Below are 27,500 nucleotides of genomic sequence, written 5' to 3'. Positions count from 1 at the left end.
TAAAGTCTTTATTCCTTGAATATTCTTTGTTAGGGTTAATTACCCTTAACTGGCGACCTTTGGTTAATATAATGACTGTCTTTGAGGTTAATTTGTAGCTTTAAGTGACAGGTTACGTGTATCCTTGGCATGCAGGGCCGTGAAAAAATTACGTAAATCAAGTAATAAACTGATCAGCCAAGATGCAAACGTAACAATATATATATATATATATATATATATATATATATATATATATATATATATATATATATATATATATATATATATATATATATATATATATATATATATATATATATATATTCTTCCTCTCAAAGGACAGACACACAACCTGTGCTTGAGTGACACTTACAACCACCCAAAAGTGGTGATGCAACCCCACCAGGGCCTCCAGATTCCTCATTCCCCAAAACCTAGTCGAGTTTGGCAATTTGCAACAAATGGAGGAGGGTGGTTTCCTCAAACCGTTCTCGAGTAATGGCTTCAACCAGGATGCAAATTTTGTCACGTGTCTTGGAAGGTAAAATCCCAGGGCCGACTCTGACGGCCCGGAGCTGGGAGGGGAATCCTCCCACGTCCATGAGGCTCCGGATAAACAAGCCCCCCCGGCCCCATTTTGGTCCATTCTGTTGGGAAATGTAAACTCCAGGTCAATCTGTCAAGCCATTCTCGAGTTATGGAAGCCTGAATTTTAAGAAAAAAGGTTAGACACACTCCTGGTGGGAGGCTTCTTCGTAAGATTTTCTTCGACTGGATGAAGAGTTAGGGATGTATGTATGTTTGTATGTATGTATGTATGGTATTATTACAGTTTCGGTCAAATTCGGATATCTAATATTTTTTTACTTGCTATCATATATTTTTGTCATGATTCATACGAAATACTCGCATCTTCCGCAAATTAAGAGTTACGGAGATATTTGCCGATTAATATTGTGCCTTGTTGTTATCGCAAGGATGCGTTTATGCTGCCATGTCAGTTTTTCTGCTGATGCGTTTTTGTTTTTTGTCAATGTATTGTGGGTAAAAATGCCTAATCGTCTTTTGTTTTTCGTTATGAATTATAAGTACAGTACAAATGCTGAAACCTGATTGGTTGCTTTGTTTCAAGAATATCCAATTAACTGCGATTTTGGAATAAGCCGGCTTTCTACAAAAGTGCGCTTCAGTTGACTGCCATGGATTCTGTCATGCACGTCTGCAGTGGGTGTTCTCTGTCTTACTTTGAGGCTATTGGTCGTTTCCATGGACATTGCAATGGAACTCCACAGGTTGTGAATACCTTTCTTCGTGAACATTTAGTACTACCATCTATTTAAGGTAAGTGAAATGGTTAACGAAAAGGGTAACATTGCAGTTTCGGCCGTGAATTTCACCGAAACTGTAACTAGACGTTAGGGTAAAATTTCGTTCCCTGTAACCCTGTGGCAAGCGCGCAGCGCAATATTACCGCTTGCCAGAACATACGAGCTTGCAACAATCATTTAAAATGTGCATAAGCCGCGTAGCGGCGTTGCACCACCCGAAACTGAGAGCGGTACCCATGGCGGCCATGTATCTCTAAATTTAATCATTTGCGGTAGAAATAAAGGTCAGATTCGTTGAAAGTACACTATTTAAGCTAGGGAAAATGTAATTTTATATCGAAAATGTGAATTTGACCGAAACTGTAAATTTACCGTATGTATGTATGTACGTATGGCCGCATGGATGGATGGATGGGTGGGGAGTGAACACTGAGGGCGGGGGAAGAGCCCGTGCCATCAGGAGACTCCTTCCTTCTACATCAACAGCAACAAGAACATTCTCTCTGTCCCTGTCTGTCTGTCTGTCTGTCTCTCTCTCTCTCTCTCTCTCTCTCTCTCTCTCTCTCTCTCTCTCTTTCTCCGAACCTATGCCTGTTTTCCCTCATGAACTTTCTAAATGAATGATATGAAAGTTATACAATGAACGTCATACCCCTACCAACAACAAAACAGCGTCATTGTCGTAAAGAGGAAAAAGGAATGAAGAATTAAACTCCACAACCAAACAAGGCTCCTCCTAGAGACGCCTGAGAGCGCGACATTCTCAACCTTATGGCCTGAGGACACAGATGCTCTTTTCCCTCTGCTCTTCCTCCTTCCCCTCCTCGCTGCCGCGGCGATGACGTCATCACCTCCATTCATCCAGAGGAGCTCATCATAGTAAACAGAACAGTTGCCAGTTGTGTTTTTACTCATATGTTTATTACAGATCTCATTCATCAACGCTTCTGCTGCATTTCTGACGCTTTGAGAAAGGCAAGAAGTGAATGTTAACGAAAAGCAAAAGATAAAGAAAACAGAACAATATGAATGAATGGCAGACATGAGTTATGTCACCACAACCAGGTGCCTGACCCTCTCCAGCCATCGCAGCCGCAACCAACACGTTCTTACTTGTCGGCCCCAACCGACCCACTGAGGCCTTTCGTCTCTGACCCTGCCTCTTGGTGAACTTCTGCCACCTGCTCCTTGATACGACAGTCAGTCACGCACACACAAACACACACACACATACGCGCACACGCTCTCAAGCTCACCTCTCTCTCTCTCTCTTTCTCTCTCTCTCTCTCCACCCGTCCCTCTCTCTCTCTCTCTCTCCCTCTCTCTCTACACCCTTCTCTCTCTCTGTCTCTGCCTTTGTCTCTTTCTCTCTCTCTACACCCATCTCTCTCTCTCTCTCCCTGTTCGTAGTTTACTCTTTGACACCTTAGTCTTATCCATTATCCCACGATTTTTTTCATCCTATCATCTTTATCTGAGATGTACTATTTCTTAATTTTCATTGTCTCTTTCGGGAACCGAATTATGAAGAAAATGCTGATCTTCGCAAAAGACAACTAAAATTCCAACTTACTGACATGATCCCTTCTTGCGTCCCACCATGGACTGCCTTCCAGTTTATTTGCTTCACGAAGTTCAGTTGCTCCACCAATCTTTGTGATGGAACATGCAAATGAGTCTACATCCACTTGTTCCAGGGTCATCGGTGCAAGCTCTCTCCTTATTTCGCGATATTCATAGTTGAAATTTTGCACAATGTCTCCTCCTGTGTAGCGTCGAGACTCCTCCCTGGTGTCATCATGGCGGTTATTGGATAATCTGTCTGCACCAGAAAAATCCTGCTGATCTCTGCAGCTCTGTTTCCACTCTCAATGTCGAGGTTTTTGAACAAATGCTGATCCTGAGGAGCTGAAATGGTGACACTCTCTTGTTCATTTTCATTTTGATACATTTTTATCTTTTTATTAACATATAGACTCCACTTTTCTAACCCCGCCCCCGAAGGGGGCGTGGCCACCCCCCCCTCCCCCTCCTGATAAGCTCATGTACGTACGTGAGGCCTAAAAAGGGGCGGGGCAACGCCCCAACCCCAAAAGGGGGCGTGGCTAGCCCTCCCCCTCCTGATAAGCTCATATACGTACATGAGGCCTAAAAAGGGGGTGTGGCCTCCCCAGACCCCAAATAGACTCCACTATTCTGGTGGGCGTGGCCACCCCTGACCCCAAATCGACTCCAGTTGTATTATAAGCTCATGTACGTACATGAGCTCATATTAGGGGGGGCGTGGCCACCCGTGACCCCAAATGGACTCCACATGTCTTATAAGCTCATGTACGTACATGAACTAATATATGTACATGAGGTGCAAAAGGGGGTGTTGCCACCCCTGACTCCACTTGTCTTATAAGCTCATGTACGTACATGAGGTCGAAAAAGGGAGTGGGTGCGTGGACACCTGTAACTCTACGGGAATGAAACCACTTTTCTGCACCCCCCGTGACGTCACGCAACTCTACGGGAATAAAACCACCAATTCAACCCCTGACCTCAAATTGACTCCACTTTTTGGGGGCGTGGCCACCTGTAACTCTACGGGAATAAAACCAACATTTCAACCCCCGACCCCAACCTGGCTCCACTTTGCCGCACCCCCCGTGACGTCACGCAACTCTCTGCGGGAATAAAACCACCCCAATTCAACCCCTGACCTCAAATTGACTCCACTTTTTGGGGCGTGGCCACCTGTAACTCTACGGGAATAAAACCAACATTTCAACCCCCGACCCCAACCTGGCTCCACTTTGCACACCCCGTGACGTCACGTAACTCTACGGGAATAAAACCACCAATTCAACCCCTGACCTCAAATTGACTCCACTTTTTGGGGGCGTGGCCACCTGTAACTCTACGGGAATAAAACCAACATTTCAACCCCCGACCCCAACCTGGCTCCACTTTGCCGCACCCCCCGTGACGTCACGTAACTCTACGGGAATAAAACCACCAATTCAACCCCTGACCTCAAATTGACTCCACTTTTTGGGGGCGTGGCCACCTGTAACTCTACGGGAATAAAACCAACATTTCAACCCCCGACCCCAACCTGGCTCCACTTTGCCGCACCCCCGTGACGTCACGTAACTCTACGGGAATAAAACCACCAATTCAACCCCTGACCTCAAATTGACTCCACTTTTTGGGGGCGTGGCCACTTTAACTCTAAAACCAACATTTCAACCCCCCGACCCCAACCTGGCTCCACTTTGACGTGACGTCACGTAACTCTACGGGAATAAAACCATCCTTCAACCCCTACCCCAAATTGACTCCACCTTTCCTACCCCCCCCAACGTCACGTAACCCCGTCTCACGGGAATAAAACCATCCTTCCAACCCCTGACCCCAAATTGACTCCATTCCTAACCCCCGTGACGTCACGTAACTCTACGGGAAACCCTTCATTTGAACCCCCGACCCCAAATCGACTCCACGCTTATGCCCCCGTGACGTCACGTAACTCTACGGGAATAAAACCACCCCACCCCAACCCCAAATAGACTCAGTTCACTGCTTTTTGCGACTCATGTCCCCTTTAATTGTTTTCAACGTAACCGGGACGTTTACCTCCTCCTCATATAAAATCTCTAAATTAATATATGCAATATCTCTCTCTTCTATCTCACAATGTAGCCTCTCTCTCTCTCTCTCTCTCTCTCTCTCTCTCTCTCTCTCTCTCTCTCTCTCTCTCTCTCTCTCTCTCACATTTTGCTTAGATATTCGGAGTATCATGATAAAAGGATATTTGGCGACTGACTTCAACCTCATGTGAGACATATATTTATCAATTTGATATCTCCCCAATAACCGACACACGGATGAAACCTGACCTTATCGCCATATTTGCCAAGCTGACTTCACCCTCACGTGAAATTTTATCTATCATAGAATTTGAGTCATAATCTCCATACACTACACAAGTTTAAAGGCAAACACTTCAATTTGTTTATTTATTAATACCGAGTTTGAAAGAGGTTAAATGAAAAATCAAATGACAGACGGAATTTCAGTTTTGTTTATTTATTAATACCGAGTTTGAAAGAGGTTAAATGAAAAATCAAATGACAGACGGAATTGTTATTTTATATTTGTAACCAATGCTAAATACAGGAATGAATTAATATTCCATACAAATACATACATTAGAAAAAAACTGTATATACAAACACGAACGCGATAATATACGCATTCGCTTTTCCAAAAACAATACTTCAACGAAACACACGGCTACTAAATATTTTCTAACCTGTTCCTTCACATCACAGCCTCAGTATATGCCACATACATCTACTCCAGCACTTTCCCGACCGTTTATCAAAGACGACGTTTCATCTAACACCTCAAAGCTTTTAAATTTAGCTAACAAGTTTTTCATATATAAATCTTCCACGCACCTTTCCTCCAACAGGGATAAATTCTTTTCATTATAGCCACGCAACATATTTTACCAATTTTGCTCATTTCATCACTGAATGTAGCTAACACAGGTAAATATTGATTCAACCAAGTCGTATTAACACGCCCGCTTTGACCGATGCCAGCGGGAAAGATAACATACTTGACATAGTCATACGATGATTTAGATAATTCTTCCTTCAATTTCTTGACCGAAGAAAAAAGTGGTTGAATCTCATCTGCTTACTATCTCTGGCCAAACGATCGGCATGATCTTCATCTTTGGAATAAGCCACGCTCTTTTGTGCGTATTCGTTCTCTTCAATGGGGGCGCCGATACCGTATTGTGTTAATAAGGTAGCTATGGTAGGAGATCAACTTCATCGTTGCATTCCCAAGATGTGATATTTTCAGGTCTTTTCACAATGGCGGAACCTTCAATACCCCTATCACGAGGACATGCATATGATGCACCAGTGCGAGAATATCGAAAACCTGCCAACTCGGCATACGGATAAGCACGAATGACGTCTGCCACCACACCGTAATTCCTGCATGTGACACAATTAGTGGCCACTACTAAACACGTGTTCCGCTTCCTGAACATATTTTCGGACAAGTTCCCGAAAACTAACTTGCACGAGGAGGTTGATGAAGCCATGGCGAGAGTCCACGTCTTGATGTGACAATCCTTCAAGAGATAATGAGCTACCCGAGCTCCCTGCCTTTATCACAATCACCGATTACAAACCAGTTGTGACGAAGCATCAAGTCTCTCTCCTCCCAGCCATGATTCACACACACACGAATAAACAAGTCTTATCATTCCCTCACGCCAAAGGTCATCCACACATATGACTCATTTTATCAAAATCAGTATCACTCCCAGCCATGATTCAAGCTCACACGAATAAACAAGTCTTATCATTCCCCATGCCAAAGTCATCCACACATATGACTCATTTTATCAAAATCAGTATCACGTGACTAAACAGCTCCGGCATCATTGTTCCTAAAATGTTAATAAGCCACCCACGCATCCACCATGCTTCTGTTTCGTTTCTTCCTCACAATCGCCATCTTGTTTTTCCCCTCCCCTCCTCCTCCTCCTCCTCCTCCTCCTCCTCCTCCTCCCTCCTTCCCCCCATTTCGCCACGTTTCGATTTGTTTTTAATGGCTATATTCCTTAACATCCAATCTTTAACCCCGGCCATTTCTATGAAGTAGTGATAATTCGAAATATTATCAACGTGGGTTTTTTTATTCCCTTGAAATTCTCGAGCTATATCTAAAATATTATAACCTGCGAGTGGATGAGTTAAATCTCCTTCTTCATTCCATTCAACCGTGTTAGAATCTTGTAAGTGCTTAACAAAAGCCGTAACATATGACTTTTGAGGTTCTTTAAAAATATTGGAATAATACCTGTTAAATCGGGATTGCTTTTTTTGCGAGTCATGTCCCCTTTAATTGTTTTCAACGTAATCGGGGCGTTTACCACCTCCCCTCCAGTCACTGCACCTACACTTTCTATAGGAGGAGGAGGAGGAGGAAGAGGAGGTCCCGTGAGCGATATAGCTGGCACAGACAGTTTTTGGATATTAAGAGGGACGTGTCCGCTACTACTAACAGCTGTCGTATCCAACTTGCCAGTACCCTCCAGGTTATTAATATCACCATCACAAACCTCTTTTCTATTCATTAACCTCTCGTAGGTAATGGCAGGGATAACGTAAAACTCCTTCATTTTCAATTAAAAAGACTTCCTACCAAACTCGCTGCAATAGGCAATAACGCTGATAGAATAGCCCCCTTTACGACTTTTCAGTATATTTTTCTTCTTAGATATGGACGTTGTTTTCAAGGACACAAGATGAATTTCTCGTCTACAATTTCTTAAGTGTTTAATAAACTTCTTATCTTGAGTTAGATTACCACAAAGAAAATTTCTAAAAATTTCCGAGAGCGTAGCCACCAAACCACCGTTTAAGATGGGAATGACTTTACTTCTTTCACTGGGTGATAAACCAGAGATGAATAAAATAAAGTTTTTATTTTTACGTATTAAAGGCTGCTTACGGTTCATATCCGTTCAATTTGAGATTCATCAACCCAGGAATTGAATTGTCTCGGATAACCTTTCCAATGAACGTAATATTGAGTTTTATTATTTTTCTTCCTCCTTCCCAGAATAGTGATATCATACGTTTCTGGTAGATTTGTGGGAATTAATTCTTCACGATAAAATGCACCCTTTATTTCTTCACCCGCTAAATCTTCCAAGAAGTATACGACTGGATTTTGCGATGTATCCACTTTTCGGATTTTAAAAATTTCTAGAGTATTTTGAATTGTGTATCCTCCTAAAAATTGCGTTCCGACGCTCATCGGCAATGCGTACAACGTCTCCAACATTCAAGAGCGAAATGGTGGGAGGATTAACGAGAACAGCCTTTTTATACATACTCGAGAATTGACGTTCAATGTCATCTCTAGCCGTTAATGCGTGAACCTCTTGCGGGGTGCGACCCAAACTCCTATGGGGGTTGTGGTTGTAACTCTGAACAATGTCACGCAAGACGTTAATGTATTTTAAGGTATTCTTATGTGTGAGATATCTATATATCCGACTTTTAATAGTCCTTATGACTCTTTCAGCTATAGAGGATTTGATTTCTCTCGAATAAACGCTATATAATTTTATATTTTTACTATCTAAATATTCTCTGACATGTTTGTTATAATATTCTCTACCCTCATCACTATTCAAACGTGAAATTCCCGAAAATTCGGTAGATTCGATAACCTTCTTCAAAGCGCGACGCATAGTAACACCATCCTTCTTTTTCAAGGGAACAATTTGTAGATATCTGGAAAACACGTCAATAAAGACCAGCAAATATTTAAACCCATTATTATACCGAGCTAATTTGGACATATCGGCTAAATCGGTGCTCGCTATTACTCGCGGTTTGGGTGACATGATTTTTCTTCTGGGGAATTTTTTTCGAGTGACTTTATGCAGTGTGTAAGACTTTTGTCCACGCAAGAATTCTTTAACATTTTCACGTGTAATTTGGCTATCCAGATTTTTCGCTACCCTGAATAAAGAGTCCACCCCGCTGAAACTACCCACACCCCGTGCATCTCCGTACAAAGTTTTTAGCAGTTTTATCCGTTCTTTATCCATATTGGTAAGTATTTTTGATATTCCGTTTCACCCAGAATATTAGTTCGGAGCTGTAACAGTTCAGGTGTTGACGGAGCGAAGTCTACTAACAAATAACCGTAGCGGTTACGTGATAGGGCCTTTTTATATATGTCCGAAAAGGCTGAAGCTTTTTGACGGCCGAATAACTGCCGACCTAGAGTTTCAATTTGACTAAAATCACGATTTTTCATTAGAATATAATGTGAACAATTCAGGCTTATACTTCTACTAAACTTGCCCGAATGAAACATATTCTGCGTTATGAATATAACTGAAATAGATGAATGACGTCCCGCTGTGAAGGCGTTAGTGACAAATTTATTATCACTAGCCTCGAGGAAACAATCGTCGAGTATGAATAATAGACCTTTATTAACCTCTGTCTCCCCCTTTTCAGCGTAATCAAAGGGATTTAAAATTTCTTTGGATACTTTAAATTTGGGACCTATTGAGGATGCATTTCGAGGGGGTGTTCAGATACCCCGCAATATAAAATGTATTGGAAACGCGTTTCATAGAGTTCAATGATTTTTGACAAAGGACGGACTTGCCACTGTTACTAAACCCCGCGATGATAATACGAGCGGGATTAGCGAACGGGTCTAACAACTGCCCAGGGAAGGGACCTGCCGCAGCCATGATGTTAGCGCGTTCAAGACTAAGATACTAAAGTTGTATACTTTACACGCTCCTTTTATATACAAGCCTTAATAATAATAATTAGGGTGAATGGAAGTTGACGGCAATAATATTTGTTTAATTTCCATAATGAAACATATACAGGTTTTTCCTACAATATCAAAATACAATGTACAGTAAAAATGCAACCTATAATAAAAATACAATTTAATAATTTAAAAATATAAAAAACCAACTGTGTATATGAATATATTATATACAATATAATATATTAAAATATATGAATATAGGATAAAATATATAGTAAAATATACAAACTATGACACCCGGTCAAGGTGTGATACGCCTCCGTTTAACTGGAGGAGAGGGTGAAACCATTTCCTGTCGAGGAGAAGTCAAAGACGCCGAAGAGAGAGAGGAATTAACATTGTATATTTTACTATTCTCTCTTCGACGTTTTGAACATCCTTTCACCCGCGGGAAATGATGTGATGGATGTAGGGTCGGAGGAATTCTCGAGGTGCTAGGAGCGGGAGAGATTGCCGCTACTGCTGGCACCGCCACTGCCCTCTCTATCTCCTCCTCCTCCTCCCCCACCCCCCCCCCCCCCATACCCTCCTCCACCCCAATGTCTGGATGTCCATACGCCAACGATTTATAAGGTGTCACATAATATCTCTTGTCCTCTAAAGGACAGAGAGATACCTTTCGCTGGCTCGTATGACACATCGTACCTCCTACTCTTTGCAAATTGTGCACACGAGTATAAGTAATCTCATTCTTTTCGATTACAGCTCGATACTGGTCATGCGGAATGGTCTTTTGCCGGCACCTTTGTACTCCTTTCAAGGTGTTACTACGACTAGTTTCCGTCAGATACGAATAAACTTTAGGTTTAACGCCGATAAACTCCCTCATGAGTTCAGCTCCCGTTTCAACCTTGACTAACCCTAGTTTCCCCTTACGTGACTCATCATACAATTCGTGAGTTTTGGGGAAATTACTCAAATCCATGTAGGGTTTGAGCACACCCTTCAGTTCTCGATTGAGGTTATCAGTCGCGAGGGAAAAGATCAAGCTGTCAGTGTCGGTATAAAGGAGCTGAACTCGGTGTCCATACTGCTTTCGAAGAACGTCGTAATAGAACTGATACACCATATCCTTCGCCATGTCTAGTATACTGAAACCGATATAAATCGGGGATTCAGCCATAACAGACTCTTTGCAATGGTTCACAATGTACCTGTCATTACCCAGTTTTTCCAAAGACTTGTACGTGTGTTTGGATACATTCCTGAGGAGAGAGGCTTCACCGGTGGTGACGACAGTTCGGGTAGAATAATTCAATGAATTTTTAATAGTGACACCGAAAAGACCATTCATTATGATTTTGATGGTGTTCCTCTTGTCCGGATCGGTCTCTTTAGCACGCCTTTCGGCATTCTCCAGAATATATTCCCTCAAATAAAAATCCTGTTTGAATTTGTACACTTTCCTTATTACATCAACTTCGAGACCGAGTCTTATCAATGTTTGTAATAAGGGAAGACAGATCAAGTGATTACGCATGGGTAAATGCGTACCCGTCAACTTAACATTTTTCTTGGGTAGCTTCACCTTGAATTTATTCATTAGGTTTTTACTATAGGGCGATAGATCCTGGTGAGTCACATTCATGTGATGAATGGCGAGAGGGAGATCGTCCGTCTGTAGAGCAACATCCCGTCTAACTGGTTTGGTATCGAGCAGGATGAAAACCGTATTCACCCTGTGAATCAATGGCGGTAATATCGCTAGCGACAAAACTTTCTAATTCGGCAGGGCAAAGTTCAGTTATTTCACCCAAGGGCATTTTGTATTTACTCATAACTGTGGGATACAAACTGGTGAAATCAACGTATAATATATACGATTGAGGATCACCTACCCTAAAACTGGGATTTAACTCTGGATTATTAGCTACACATTGCCTTCGAACTAGACTACAAAAACCGCCGCGGATGTTTTTACAAATTAATTGATAGAGTTCACCATTCGAAATGAGGGGGAGACGAATTTTAGAGGAATACAGGAAAGCATCGAGCGAGAGAGAGGTAGAAGTCAGGTAACGGGCGGGGTCTAGTCCAAATTGCGCCATGGCAGCCTTCCTCCAAGCTAAATAAACGTCTGCTAATAATCCCACATCCATTAACAAATACAAAATGGTGTAATCTAGAAGATTGGCGCAATTAGCAGCGTTCCAAACCTTGACCACGTGTGCATAGTCCTCGCTGGAAAGGGTTTCCCCTGTAAGTTCCGAATCGAAACACTCTCGAGAAGGGATGCCAGGCTTTCGCAGGATATTGAAACCCGTCACATAATCATAAGGGTAGTACTGTTTACCCGTACCCAAAACTAAATCGAGACAATCCCGAGAATACTGGGTTAACAACTTACGTACGATTTCGAGGAACCTTTCTGTTTGATATGACTCGAGGCGAGACTAGAAAGGGTCCCTCTAATCACGTTGTTGCTATCCACGAATCTCAGATTGCCTGATCTGGCTGAGTAAAATTTACTACCCTCGCGTTTCAGAATTTCAAAATCATGTTGAGCCCCCGCCTCTTTCAAGACCAGGGCGATGTCATATGACAAATTGTGTACGAACACTGTTAAAGTCGGCTCCTTAAATTGAATCTTCAAATTACACTGTTGACACAGTGCACACAGAAAGTTATCCCGTGCCACAGAATGAGCGTGATGTCGCATTTTCGTGACTCCAGCCTTGAATTCGACGTTGCAGCCTTCGCAATGAGTGCTCGCTTCAAACTTACGGGTGGATTCAGGAGTCATATGTAAAGGATACGCACGCATTCGTTCGCGCAATAACGCCCAGTCCCGGTTCATGTTCTGCAAACAATCATCAACGCATTTCTCTCCGTGACTTAGTCTATGGGTACAATATTCCCCCGTTCTACCGTCAACGATCACGTAGCAGTAAGCGAAAGCTTTCTGCCGAGATACTATTCTCGGATCGTCCTCTCCGGTCTTCGGTTGAATATTATACGCTTCAAAATCCAGGAAAGCCATGTGTGAGATTGGCTGCAGAGCTTTAACTTTAGTAAACTGTTTAAATTGACCGGGTTCTGGGTATTCGACAGTGGTTCGAGCGGTACAGGCCTGAGTGTGTGCCTCGCGGATGGTGGGACTATTAAACAAAGTCAAACAATTGTAACACATACCACCCGCGTGCTCAGTCCCCGCCCCCTGCTTGAATCCGTGTCGGAACTTCTTCACGAATGCCAACATATCCTTAATCAACGCAACGTGGTCGTCAGTGATTAATAACAACGTGACCAAATGACGGCTTTGGGGGTTACCACCTTTCCTCGCCAGATGTACCGTCCAATGTTTTTTCCGCTGTTTCCCCATGCCTAATTCACATAATTTATACAGATATATGTTGAGGTTATTCCCCTTTTCTAATGTTTTGAAAGAGTCATGGGTCAACGGCATATCTGGGCGAGTGTTTGATATTAAATTGCCCCCTCCCCATCCTCCTCATTAAGACACGAGGGAGGTTGTTAATACGTGTGGGAGGGTTATCCCGGAGTACAACGTAAGCTTCTAATGCTGTAATAACACAGTTGTACCCGGACTGAATATTGATAACCTGATCACTACCACGGACTCCCTTGGGATACGCCTTGAAGTTATTAATATTCACTAACTCACGCCGCGTGATATGAAGTTCAACCCTGTCCAGCGAGGTCATACACCAACCCGAACCCTCAGTACGGTTGAGTCTTTCTTCCAAGTTATTAGCTATAAACTCAATAGCCTCCTCCAGGGAGTCATAGATCGAGTCAATCGTAGTGAGGATAGGCGGGGTACATAAATAAAAAGCATTTTTTCATTCATGTCGCCTAGCATCCTCACACTGGTGATAATAACACACAAGTAGAGCATAGCCGAGCGAATACCTCTTTCAAGGAAGTTACTGAGCACATCTTCGCGTAATCGGGCTATGCTACTACTTAGCTTCATTGCCACGTCAATGTGTGACCCTACCGCAGCCGCATAATGAATGGTACTCACTACCTTGTTACCCTCCGTTCTTTCCCTCGCGAGTGCAGATCCCCCCACCACCAATGCGTGACGCTTCATTATTATTACTCCCCATCAAATCTTCATCTAATGGGAAGTCTTCAGCGAAGGGATCTGTAAAGATCGTGTTAATTAGCACCGGAGTGAACGTGTATTATAATAATAATAATAATAATAATAATAATAATAATAATAATAATAATAATAATAATAATAACTGCAAAAACAACAATGATAATATAATAATAATAATAATATTTTACCTGGATCGGAGTGTGGTGAGGATGATTCATCATGGCGGCTAGAGGCTTGGACATCTTCTTTAATGACGTGGCAATCTGTGAGATAACAAATTCATGAATACTGCATGACATATCATGAACGTGGAGGTTTTTATGTATAACATGAACGTGGAGGTTTTTATGTACACATATTATTTATAAACCCGATGCCCATTGTTAGTCATACAGTCTACATTCAACATGTGTAGCGATCACATCATATACGTGAATAGCAAAGCATGTATAAGTACATTTCAGAAAACCGGGCGTGTAAATTTACCAATAGGTTAGCTGCCCCAATATCATTACCGAAAGAAGTGGAATATGAAGTGGGCCTAGTGGGAGTCATTCTCCCGAAATTATATTACGCTATTAAACCAGAAGACATTGATTTTACTTTATATTCAATTTAACGTGATCTATAACGAGTCAGTTGGGAAACGCGTTTATACTTATATTTATAAGTCCATTTCGGGTTTGTTGGGTGGTGATATGAATGTCATGACTAGAGCGTTTAATACGGAAATTATTGAACAATTATCTGGATTTTACGGTGAGCATATTCGCGGAGCTATCCGCAGGGACGGTTTATTCTCATGGAATGATGACACGAAGGTAATGAGCATTCCACATGTCGATGCAGGAGTGGCCAAAGTTGACATGATTGATTCAATTACGATTAAACTCAGTGCTAAAGCAGCTAATATGTTTGGTTTCAATGAAAAAGTCAGGTATTTAATATACAGTTCGGGTGCGTTGAGACCTCACCGCGGTAGAAATATATTCCATCAAGGCGTTGAATACGTTTACCTGTATTCGGGTATCGTTCAACCTACCATCTTGGGTGATAAAATGGTTAATCTCTTAGACTGTTTCACGTTAGGATGTGCATGTGGTAAAGGTCCGCATAATGCCATTTATAAACCTTTAAATACCATTGACGTATTGGATTACATTACCATCGATGTCTCGGATCAGAACGGTGAAGAAATAATGTTTACTGAAAATGGGGTTGTATCATGCAGTCTGCATATAAGACCTAGATAAAACGCTATCGAACTTTTCTTATAAATACCATTCGTGACATATACCCATCGTAGTATTTAACCGACATGGCTGGTGAACACACCATATATTTGAGCAGTCTCGGCTGTTTAGACACGTATACCAAAAATACACCTTCGAAATTTGCCAATAGATTACCTACACCTATATTATTACCTAATGGGGTTGAATATGAAGTAGGTTTAGCTTCGATCATGTTCCCGGGGAGTTATTACGCTATATTATCCAAAGATGATTTATTCACTCTCGAATTTATTACAGAGCGTCATAAACGTGATAGGCATACATATTTGTACAGACCGAGAATAGCGATGTTAGCGGGGATATGAAAAGACTCGTGAGAGCTCTTAATAAGGACGTGCATGATTATTTGAAAGTTTATTACGGTGATAATTTCATAAATTATTTTAATAGTAACGGTATATTTCATTGGGATGAAGATTTAAGGAGAATTACTATGCCACGTATCAAGAGAGAAAACTGAGACCGGGGACGTTAAAAGTATATACGTAAAATTTAGTGGAAAAGCCGCGAAATTATTAGGTTTTCATATTAATACTGGTTATGAAATATATGGTGGGCGTGAATTGAATGAACACGTTTCCCTTGATTCTCTACCTGATAATTGTGGGGTAGATTATATATATGTGTATACGGATATAGTTCAACCGACGATTTTTGGTGGGAGACTAGTCAATATATTGGACTGTTTTACTTTAGCAAGTGGTAGAGGAAAAGGAATACATAATACAGTCTACAAATTGTTGAACACGAACATCTTGGATCAGATTTCTATTCTTATCACGGATCAAAATGGACACCTTTTACATTTCGCTAAAGACTCAAGCGTTACTTGCCTGCTCCGTATAAAACCTAGAGGAAAATTAGATGAATAGGTACGTATATAATTCGATGTTCACCCTTGGCATTCCTTATTCGTGATCGTAACACCCTCGAGTCAACTAGAACGTGTGAATCAAGCTCCACTTAAATTGTTTGGGAATAGTATAAACAGTAAAATGAGAGTGTTATTCGCGCCTCCTTCAGAGGCGGAATTTAAAAACTATTTTTATCAGACCCTTTATTAAGGAGAGGGGCGGGGTTTGAGGATATTTCCGTTTTCTATCCCGGTCGCAGGAGGGGAAGTGGTATTTTTCTACTATAAGTGGTATTGCACGTAAAGTACTTCCTTTTCTATTTAATGCCGCGAAACCTTCAGTTAATGAATTCGGTAGATCTGTGTTATCTGATATGGTAAACAACGGTTTACCTTTAAAAGAATCCTTAAAACGAAATGGTATAAGAGCCCTCAAAACTACTGGACAACGAATTTTAAGCGGTACTGGAAGGAGAAGAAGAAGAACGAGACGGAGGAAAACGGTGAAACGTTTAGTTAGACGGTCGAGTGTGGGAGGAAAGAAAAAACGTAGGAAGAGGAAGGATACACGCGTTAAATCTAGAAGTACATATAATAAGGACGTGTACGATCTTTTGTAACTCATTCATCAATTGACATTCGGCGGGTACGCACTCGTTCTACCCTTCATCTCAAATTATATAAACACAAAATATGGCTAGCGTAGTTCCTAACATACCCGGAACTGGTAATCAAGTTCCTGTTTCATCGTATATTGCGGGTATATCTGAATTGTTCCCGAATGTTAATAGACGGAGAATTATTGAAACTTCAATTAATTCAAAGGAAAGACTGGATTTTACACCTTGCAATATTTCCGTAAATCAAATTCTAACTGATAAATATATAGAATTTCGCATTAATGGGGTGGCAGGTTCTTTCTTAGATTTGTCAAGTATAGCTTTAGAATTATATATCACAATAGATAGGGCCGGCGCGCAATTAGCAGATGATGATCACGTGTCTGTCGTTAATGGTCTAAGTAATACATTATTTAAATCCGCTTCTGTTTTCTTGAATGAAAAGTTGGTGGAATCCTGTCCTGTATTTAACTATCAATCATATATCAAAATGCTGAAAATGATAAAGCCCTCGGCATTACCTACCACCGGTCGGGCGGGATTTTTATATGATGACTATCATGTAACACACGGGGTAACTCGACAATTTACTGCCAATACCTTCGGTCAAACCAGCAGGTGGGAGACGAAAGTTATGGGCGACATTAAAACGCGGGGCGTGCATACATATTTTCCACTTCTTTTGGATATAGCGACTATAGACATGTATTTACTGGATTCGATTGACTTGAGGCTTAGGCTCGAATTAGCAAATAATAACTGGGTTATGGGTGCCCACACAGACGGACATTTAAATGTGATAAATATAGAAAAGGTTAAATTATGGATCGATAGAGTTACCCCACATTATAACGCAATGTCGGCTTTAAATGAGGCGATAGCAGTTAATCCTATACAATATATATTTGATAAGACTTTATACAAGACATACGTTATTGGGCAAAATGAAAATTCGATTTTAATTGATCAACCTTTTAACAGTTGTATACCTGAAAAAATCACATTGGCCATGATTGATATGGAAACATTTTCAGGTGATTACGCAGCCAATAGCCTATATTTTCAATCTTTCGATTTAAATAATATACATATTACCGTTAATGGGAATACTGTATATAATATTCAATGCAGTTTCCCTAATACCATCATGCAATTATATCACGAGACGCAGAAAAGTATAGGGGTGGCGGTGATAATCTGATCACTTATGATAGTTTTAAAAATGGTAGAGCTATTTACTGCTTTAATTTTGTGGTGGAAGATGTTGAAGATTCCATGCCAGTGGAAATTTCGGCAAACCTGCGAATATCGATCAGGCTGGGTACGGCTACACCTAACCCCTTGCATTATTTTACTTTTCGGGGATACCAAGGGTATTTTAACGGTGGATGCGGATAGAGTTATTCAGTGTGATGTTAGGGGTTAAATAGAATGGATACAAAAGAAATTGAAATAAGTTTAAAAGGTTCACTCGGTGACCGGGTTAAATATTTAGGTGTGTTCGCTTCGGATGAAGTAGGATTATTGACATTGCCAGAAAATAGAATCAAACCTTTAGTTTTTATATCTAATACATTATCTTCGTCTACTGATATTAATATTGTCGGTCATTGGGTATGTTTTTACGTGGAAAAATCACCTAGAAATATAATCTTCTTTTTGATAGTTACGGTATAAATCCTAAAGTTTATTCGAATGACTTCTCTAAATTTATATATGCACATCCCAAATATAGCCTCTATCGACTAATAAAACAAATACAACCCGATAAATCGTACAAATGCGGTCTTTACGTTAGTTTTTTTGTTCATTGCGTGAGTCACCGAGGTGTGAAAACAGTATTATCCTTAATACAAAATGTATTCTCATTCACTCGTTTGAGAGGCAATGATAAATGGATAACGGGATATTATTTTAAATATTTGAAAAAGTTTAAATGTTCACATTGGAGGTCGGGGGTCAAACGTGCTATTACATACAAGGAATGTCTCCGCATCTTAAACAACTAAGGTAAATGCATATTTTTCTTTGATTTTTATATTACCCCATTTACATTCTGTTAAGGATATATTCTATATATGTATCATACACCGTGAATCACATAACTATTTTTACTTATTTCAGGATGAGCTGTGAGAATCATTCACCCGTGAACGTCGGTGATAAAATGCTAAGACGTCTTAGTCGTTTCCTCTTAAACGCTTTTCGGAATATTCGCCTTATCATAAGGATACACGTGGACGTTATATTGGGATGTGTGCTGAGACAGTCTGACGGTGATTAGTGTATTGAATTTGTACACTGTCTTTTATGTGGTCAATAAATCCTTATGAATAATCTATACGTGTTTTTTTACTATGCCCACAATCCATTTGAAATCAAAAACAGGAAAACGGAGAAAAAGAGTGCGTGTTTCTATGGAATCAAGAACTGTTATTAAATAAATATATAACACATCGGTTTTACATACCTTCACCGGGTTGCTCGTTTCCTTCAGTAGTGGGTGGTGGCGGAGTTGGTGGGGGTTGCACTGCTGTGGGCTGTCAGCGGGGTTGTTGCATCTCCTGCTACTTCTTCTTCTGCTCCTGCTTCATGGTCATGACCTGTTTTCACCTTCCTAATAAATGTGTTGGGGCTCCAGCACCATAGTAGTAATGGTGTCTGACCTGAGTGGCTACTTCGTCAGCTGACAGTTCGCTACTGGAGTTATTTCCCATATCTGAAAGAGAGAAATAATGACTGTTTTATATATTCTGTTTCTTTCAACGGGTACATTATTTCATATGAATATCTATTCCGTATACAGATGAATCTTATTGCTGTTTTTAATATTTACTATATGTTCGAGTAAATGGAAAGTGTTTTATATGCTACTTACTGAATAGTGACGGGGAATGACGTTCCGGTCAAGAGAAATACTTGATGCACTTACTCTTATAAACTTTGGGCATGGAATAACGTCAATTTCCCTTGTCGGCTGTATTTATGGTGTTCAGTCAGAAAGTAATAATCAGGTGTGACATACGGTGTTTCGTTGAAGTATTGTATTCCAAAGATGTAGATCACACCGATCTGTGTGGATGACCTTTGGCGTGAGGGAATGATAAGACTTGTTTATTCGTGTGTGTGTGAATCATGGCTGGGAGGGAGAGAGACTTGATGCTTCGTCACAACTGGTTTGTAATCGGTGATTGTGATAAAGGCAGGGAGCTCGGGTAGCTCATTATCTCTTGAAGGATTGTCACATCAAGACGTGGACTCTCGCCATGGCTTCATCAACCTCCTCGTGCAAGTTAGTTTTCGGGAACTTGTCCGAAAATATGTTCAGGAAGCGGAACACGTGTTTAGTAGTGGCCACTAATTGTGTCACATGCAGGAATTACGGTGTGGTGGCAGACGTCATTCGTGCTTATCCGTATGCCGAGTTGGCAGGTTTTCGATATTCTCGCACTGGTGCATCATATGCATGTCCTCGTGATAGGGTATTGAAGGTTCCGCCATTGTGAAAAGACCTGAAAATATCACATCTTGGGAATGCAACGATGAAGTTGATCTCCCTACCATAGCTACCTTATTAACACAATACGGTATCGGCGCCCCCATTGAAGAGAACGAATACGCACAAAAGAGCGTGGCTTATTCCAAAGATGAAGATCATGCCGATCGTTTGGCCAGAGATAGTAAGCAGATGAGATTCAACCACTTTTTTCTTCGGTCAAGAAATTGAAGGAAGAATTATCTAAATCATCGTATGACTATGTCAAGTATGTTATCTTTCCCGCTGGCATCGGTCAAAGCGGGCGTGTTAATACGACTTGGTTGAATCAATATTTACCTGTGTTAGCTACATTCAGTGATGAAATGAGCAAAATTGGTAAAATATGTTGCGTGGCTATAATGAAAAAGAATTTATCCCTGTTGGAGGAAAGGTGCGTGGAAGATTTATATATGAAAAACTTGTTAGCTAAATTTAAAAGCTTTGAGGTGTTAGATGAAACGTCGTCTTTGATAAACGGTCGGGAAAGTGCTGGAGTAGATGTATGTGGCATATACTGAGGCTGTGATGTGAAGGAACAGGTTAGAAAATATTTAGTAGCCGTGTGTTTCGTTGAAGTATTGTTTTTGGAAAAGCGAATGCGTATATTATCGCGTTCGTGTTTGTATATACAGTTTTTTTCTAATGTATGTATTTGTATGGAATATTAATTCATTCCCTGTATTTAGCATTGGTTACAAATATAAAATAACAATTCCGTCTGTCATTTGATTTTTCATTTAACCTCTTTCAAACTCGGTATTAATAAATAAACAAAACTGAAATTCCGTCTGTCATTTGATTTTTCATTTAACCTCTTTCAAACTCGGTATTAATAAATAAACAAATTGAAGTGTTTGCCTTTAAACTTGTGTAGTGTATGGAGATTATGACTCAAATTCTATGATAGATAAAATTTCACGTGAGGGTGAAGTCAGCTTGGCAAATATGGCGATAAGGTCAGGTTTCATCCGTGTGTCGGTTATTGGGGAGATATCAAATTGATAAATATATGTCTCACATGAGGTTGAAGTCAGTCGCCAAATATCCTTTTATCATGATACTCCGAATATCTAAGCAAAATGTAACGGCTGAGAGAGAGAGAGAGAGAGAGAGAGAGAGAGAGAGAGAGAGAGAGAGAGAGAGAGAGAGAGAGAGAGAGAGAGAGAGAGAGAGAGAGCTACATTCGCGATGTGCATATATTAATTTAGAGATTTTATATGAGGAGGAGGTAAACGTCCCGGTTACGTTGAAAACAATTAAAGGGGACATGAGTCGCAAAAAGCAGTGAACTGAGTCTATTTGGGGTTGGGGTGGGGTGGTTTTATTCCCGTAGAGTTACGTGACGTCACGGGGGCATAAGCGTGGAGTCGATTTGGGGTCGGGGTTCAAATGAAGGGTTTCCGTAGAGTTTACGTGGCGTCACGGGGTTAGGAATGGAGTCAATTTGGGGTCAGGGTTGGAAGGATGGTTTTATTCCCGTAGAGTTACGTGACGTCACGGGGGTAGGAAAGGTGGAGTCAATTTGGGGTAGGGGTTGGAAGGATGGTTTTATTCCCGTAGAGTTACGTGACGTCACAGGAGGTAGAAAAGTGGTGGAGTCAATTTGGGGTCAGGGTTGAATTGGTGGTTTATTCCCGTAGAGTTACGTGACGTCACGGGGTGCGGCAAAGTGGAGCCAGGTTGGGGTCGGGGGATTGAAATGTTGGTTTTATTCCCGTAGAGTTACAGGTGGCCACGCCCCAAAAAGTGGAGTCAATTTGAGGTCAGGGGTTGATTGGTGGTTTTATTCCCGTAGAGTTACATGACGTCACGGGGTGCGGCAAAGTGAAGCCAGGTTGGGGTCGGGGGATTGAAATGTTGGTTTTATTCCCGTAGAGTTACAGGTGGCCACGCCCCAAAAAAGTGGAGTCAATTTGAGGTCAGGGGTTGAATTGGTGGTTTTATTCCCGTAGAGTTACGTGACGTCACGGGGGTGCGGCAAAGTGGAGCCAGGTTGGGGTCGGGGGGTTGAAATGTTGGTTTTATTCCCGTAGAGTTACAGGTGGCCACGCCCCCAAAAAGTGGAGTCAATTTGAGGTCAGGGGTTGAATTGGTGCTTTTATTCCCGTAGAGTTACGTTACGTCACGGGGGGTGCGGCAAAGTGGAGCCAGGTTGGGGTCGGGGGGTTGAAATGTTAGTTTTATTCCCGTAGAGTTACAGGTGGCCACGCCCCCAAAAAGTGGAGTCAATTTGAGGTCAGGGTTGAATTGGTGGTTTTATTCCCGTAGAGTTGCGTGACGTCATGGGGTGCAGAAAAGTGGTTTCATTCCCGTAGAGTTACAGGTGTCCACGCACCCACTCCCCTTTTTCGACCTCATATGCGTACATGAGCTTATAAGACAAGTGGAGTCAGGGGTGGCAACACCCCCTTTTGCACCTCATGTACATATATTAGTTCATGTACGTTACATGAGCTTATAAGACATCTGAGTCCATTTGGGGTCACGGGTGGCCACGCCCCTAATATGAGCTCATGTACGTACATGAGCTTATAATACAACTGGAGTCGATTTGGGGTCAGGGGTGGCCACGCCCACCAGAATAGTGGAGTCTATTTGGGGTCTGGGAGGCCACACCCCCTTTTTAGGCCTCATGTGTACGTATATGAGCTTATCAGGAGGGGGAGGGGCTAGCCACGCCCCTTTTGGGGTTGGGGGCGTTGCCGCCCCTTTTTAGGCCTCACGTCGTACGTGATGAGCTTATCAGGAGGGGGAAGGGGGTGGCCCCCTTCGGGGGAGGTTAGAAAAGTGGAGTCTATATGGGGTTTTTTTTTCCTCTACTGACATTAAAAGACATTATAAAGACATTACACTCAAGGGTCTTCTTCCCAGCAGCGCTCAGGAGTCTTGCCTTGAGGTCCCTTTCGTCTTCAGCGTCGTTGAATTGAGCTGAACAGATGGATGAAAACAGAGGGGATATGCAAGCAGCCTCTTTTTTATACCTTGCCCTTTGGTGTTATCCTTTCGGTTACTGCTGCTGTTAACTGAATATTATTCAGCCTCGGTTACCAAGAACTTTCCATTCCACGTACCGTCTCAAATCCTAAATTGTTTTAGCCGAGTGACTCGGGTCACTAATGAGCAAAGTCAGGCGTAACGACGAGGCAAGAAGAAGAAGAAGACGACAGCAGGCGTCAGTGACAGCGTCCTGTTTTGCCACCAAGTGAGTGTCAGACCTGCTTATCTGGATTCGGCTGGTGATGATACCGAAGTCCTTTCGGGATGATTCGCAGAGAGAGCAAAGAAGCACTAATCCGCTGTTTCTCTCAGCCGTAGCCAAAGCCAATAAAGTTTAAGTACAATGTGTAGTGATGGGCGTATGGGTACCGAACTTATTATTCATTTTCCCCAAATACTGATGCACCCTCAGTCAGTCATACGGCACCCTTTAAGACACGCTGGTCTAGGACGTCGTCCACTGGTGCACTGACCTGTCCCTTGCTTCTGCAGCTCGTAGTGACACTTAAACCTTTAATCATAGTCAGTTTTCATGCACAGAAGATCCTTACCACGTAGGAGGCACAGCCAAATGCCAGCCCTAATTTCCACTTGAACTTGAATTTGGAGCAATATTTTATGGGTAGGAGAAGTTTATAGATCAATATCATTGCATGATACAACCTGAACCTCAGTTACGCACGAAAGTGTTGTACCTGATCTTATCATTTGGCAAATAGGAATAAGTGAAAGGGCTCGCTATTCTTGATGGATAGAAGGTTATTTTAGACAAAAATCATCTTGAAGAGAAATGTATGAAATTCAAACATTCGCAAAGTTGAGCAGACAGATTTCATGTGATTTTTGTTATGCATAACAGCTTCCCCAGCAGTCACGGTAATAAAATCAAAATGCTAATTGATGCTTTATGCTTGAATCAAAACAAAGGGAGGTTCTGCATCCTTTCACACAATGGTCAGAAGGAACACTTTTCTGTTTCCAGTATTGCAAAGGAAGGCCTTCCAGATTCCATGCATTTCAGAGAGACTCTGAATCTCCTGGAACGACTGTTGCCAACATCCTCCCAGACCTTGATCAGAATGAGGCTGAAATGAAGTGGAATACTGAAAGGGAACCTGAAGAATTAGTTTCTAATATTTCTGAGTTGCGTTTTCAGTGGTTTCATGAAGGCAAGTTCACGAAATCCTCAGGACAGAGGATGATCATTCATCCGTTTGATTCCACTAACAATATAAACATAAAACTTTACAGCCTTCAATATACATCCCAGATACCAATCCCAACCTCTCTCTCTCTCTCTCTCTCTCTCTCTCTCTCTCTCTCTCTCTCTCTCTCTCTCTCTCTCTGTTTAAATTCTGCATGCTAAGTAATTTATTTTAAAAGTGTCCCTTTTACTTAAGTAATTACAGATATTTTATCTGTTCAATCAGCTGAGTTCACATGACAATGTTGTCTCTATTTTGGCGAAATTTCGGCTTACAAATATTGTCATGCTATGGAAAATCGCGTCATATTTTGAACGGAATTCATACAAATAGTCAGATCCTACGATTAACAAGGGCTGTATCTATATTTGCCTACAACGAAAAAAATATAGCTCTCTCGTCCTTATGCTTACTTGAAAATCAGAATCAGTGTCATTTTCACGACGTTTGCAAAAGCTTGTAGGAAGCACATGCAGTGTTGAAATAGATTTCCAACAGTTGACGAATGTCCTCATAATTGCAGAAGGCCGAGCAAATGCACGGCATACTAGATTATGCCATAGCATTAATAAATTATGGCAGCGACCAATTATCAACAGAATTATCATCTTTGCATATTATAAAATGTCTGATAAATTTAACAATTAAATTCAGGTGTCTCATGTCAATCACGTATTCAATAGTTTATTGTTGAATGATCAAATGCATTACAGATAACACTGATTATCTCCAGCTCATAAAACTGTATCAAAATAAGTAAAAATTAAAATTATATTTCAATTTTATCATTAGATTATCGTATCGATGGGGCGACCACGTGGCCAGTAACTTGTCCTTTCTCTAGAGAGGGAATTCGATGTATTTTTGCTCCAAATAGAGGAACTGACGCCATCCATTCATAGGACGACAGCATTTTGATACGTGGGGGAGTACTATAATGGTCTCAGATATTTGTTAAAATTCCATTTTTCTTATAAACTAAGGACACAAATCCATTAGAATATGTCGAGTAATGTTTTATTTGAATAACATTCCCTTGCATGTAAAAAATTCAACTTAATATAATGTCAATAAGAAATAAATAATGTCAAGTGACGATCACTTTCACCCACACCAAAAATTCCTTCGTCCAAATTAGCGCCACGTAGGTCCAGGACTACCAACATAATAATGGGCACTCGTGTGTTGGCACTGAGAATTATAAAATTATTCTTTTGGCACATAAAAGTATAAAAGACAAACTAATTACTTATTCATTCTAGCTTGTTAAATTATAAAGAAGTGGCACATTTACGTGCTTTTTCTTCTTTCAAAACCTGACAAGTTGGCAATTCTAACTGCACAGCATCCACGGAATGTCAGCAATACCAACAAAAAAGAGTAAGAATTTCGTGTTATCATGGATAAATATACAACGATTATAAGGTTAATTAACAGTATCCGAGACTAACTATAATTATTCAACATATTTATCTTCTTGAATTACAAATAAAGTGGTACACTGACGTGGTTTTTCTTATTTTAGAATCTGGCAGATCGGCAATTCTGACAGTACCGCGTCCAAGGAATGTAAACATCAAACAGTTCTTCAATGTATTTTGTCGGCCGAATGTTTACGTAAAAGACCCGCTTAGAGAATAAAATAGTCAATGTTTTGCTAACTTACACCTTTTTATAATAATAAAAAAGATATTTTCGAAAGAAAACTACATTATATGCTCTGAAAAGAATCCAGTATAGAGAATCATTTTACAATTGTTAAATTTGTTTACTCAAGAAATTGTCACTGTGATGATAAAATATTCATTTAATTCCCAATTTTCTTGGCAACTTGGGAAGCCACTGTCGTAATCTTACACCTTTTCCTGATAATAAAAAAAATTATCTATGAAAATAACGTATATTATATACTCTGAAAAGATTGCTGTACTTTGTAATAGAGAATCGTTTCAGATTTGTCTGAATTGTTACTCAGGAAATTTCTGCTCGTTTAAAAATATTCAAGAGTTCTCCTCAACTTCCACGTCAATTTTGGAAGCCTCTGATTAAAGCATAATAGTGGAAACAACATTAAAGTTTATTTTCTCCCTGCTTTCGAGTCTCTCCAAAGCACAGCATAAATGCGTTTAACGAAATAGATTTTCAAAGTTGGTAAAGATGATTATCGTTCTTCCTCGCTGGTTGTATTGTAAATGAATTCTTGACGTCACTTCACTGACCGATGACAGATCGAAATATTCCGTCACTGATGAAAAAAAGCTCAGAGACTCTTAATTAAAAAGGAACAAATGTCTTTCTACTTTATTCTACATTTTTTTTAAACTTAGATACATTTGTAATCGGTGGTCAGTTGTTGAATATAGGCAATTCTTTTAAATGATTTAGGTCATAATTAAATTTAAAACGAGTTTTTAAAAGACTTTTCATACTGGATCAAAAGTCTTTTTCATCTTAATCAGGAAGTGTCTTCTTCTTCTTTTTCTTCTTCTTCTTTTTAAATGATAAGAATTCATTCGGGATCCTCTGTGAATCCTGGAGCCTTTATTAAGCGGTTGAAATGTCTTTTGGTAAATATGAAGAAACTGCAAGTACAATGCATTTGATGACCCTGTTTCCAGCACTGTAGCTCTCTCTCTCTCTCTCTCTCTCTCTCTCTCTATATATATATATATATATATATATATATATATATATATATATATATATATATATATATATATATATATATATGAATGAAATTTTATCACATCACCGTGATTCATATACAAGCATATATATATATATATATATATATATATATATATATATATATATATATATATATATATATATATATATATATATATATATATATATATATATATATATATATATATATATATATATATATATATATATATATATATATATATATATAATGCTTGTATATGAATCACGGTGATGTGATAAAATTTCATTCATATATATATATATATATATATATATATATATATATATATATATATATATATATATATATATATATATATATATATATATATATATATATATATATATATATATATATACATACATATATATATATATATATATATATATATATATATATATATATAATGCTTGTATATGAATCACAGTGATGTGATAAAATTTCATTCATATACATATATATATATATATATATATATATATATATATATATATATATATATATATATA

General features: G+C 40.1%; 1 protein-coding gene and 2 long non-coding RNA genes across 3 annotated transcripts in view; 1 reads left to right on the top strand and 2 right to left on the bottom strand.

Moving 5' to 3' along the window:
• LOC136825815 (uncharacterized) overlaps positions 1–27,500 on the bottom strand; it is a 108,742-nt gene that overhangs the window by 78,946 nt on the left and 2,296 nt on the right. The gene's annotated exons all lie outside the window — the stretch shown is intronic.
• LOC136825806 (uncharacterized) lies at positions 13,738–19,091 on the bottom strand. The gene is made up of 3 exons (XR_010849460.1): positions 19,012–19,091; positions 13,962–14,036; positions 13,738–13,812 (listed from the first exon to the last, which is right to left on the bottom strand). It is a non-coding gene; the product is annotated as an uncharacterized lncRNA (long non-coding RNA).
• Positions 17,901–18,879, top strand: LOC136825583 (uncharacterized). The gene is made up of 2 exons (XR_010849381.1): positions 17,901–18,551; positions 18,666–18,879. It is a non-coding gene; the product is annotated as an uncharacterized lncRNA (long non-coding RNA).

This window comes from Macrobrachium rosenbergii, chromosome 39, assembly GCF_040412425.1.
Source record: "Macrobrachium rosenbergii isolate ZJJX-2024 chromosome 39, ASM4041242v1, whole genome shotgun sequence".
NCBI lineage: Eukaryota > Metazoa > Arthropoda > Malacostraca > Decapoda > Palaemonidae > Macrobrachium > Macrobrachium rosenbergii.
Note: the sequence above shows the minus strand (reverse complement) of the source record. Positions and strands in the feature narration are given on the sequence as shown.